Source organism: Bison bison, unplaced genomic scaffold (genome assembly GCF_000754665.1).
Source record: "Bison bison bison isolate TAMUID 2011002044 unplaced genomic scaffold, Bison_UMD1.0 scf7180017864369, whole genome shotgun sequence".
Lineage (NCBI taxonomy): Eukaryota > Metazoa > Chordata > Mammalia > Artiodactyla > Bovidae > Bison > Bison bison.
This window is the reverse complement of record NW_011494941.1, coordinates 45,336-45,816: the sequence shown is the minus strand read 5'-3', so window position 1 is coordinate 45,816 and position 481 is coordinate 45,336.

Genomic DNA, 481 nt, shown 5'->3' with positions numbered 1-481 from the left:
GAAGGCTGAGCGGGGAAGAATTGATGCTTTTGAACTGTGGTGTTGGAGAAGATTCTTGAGAGTCCCTTGGACTGCAAGGAGATCCAACCAGTCCATTCTGAAGGAGATCAGCCCTGGGATTTCTTTGGAGGGAATGATGCTAAAGCTGAAACTCCAGTACTTTGGCCACCTCATGCAAAGAGTTGACTCATTGGAAAGAACCCTGATGCTGGGAGGGATTGGGGGCAGGAGGAGAAGGGGACGACAGAGGATGAGATGGCTGGATGGCATCACTGACTCGATGGACGTGAGTCTGGGTGAACTCTGGGAGTTGGTGATGGACAGGGAGGCCTGGCGTGCTGCGATTCATGGGGTCGCAAAGAGTTGTACGTGACTGAGTGACTGAACTGAACTGGAGTAGTCATGTGTAAACAAAGGCATCACATAGGTTATTAACTAAACGTTGGTCAGGGGAAACAAAATTTAACTGGATTTCCAATTT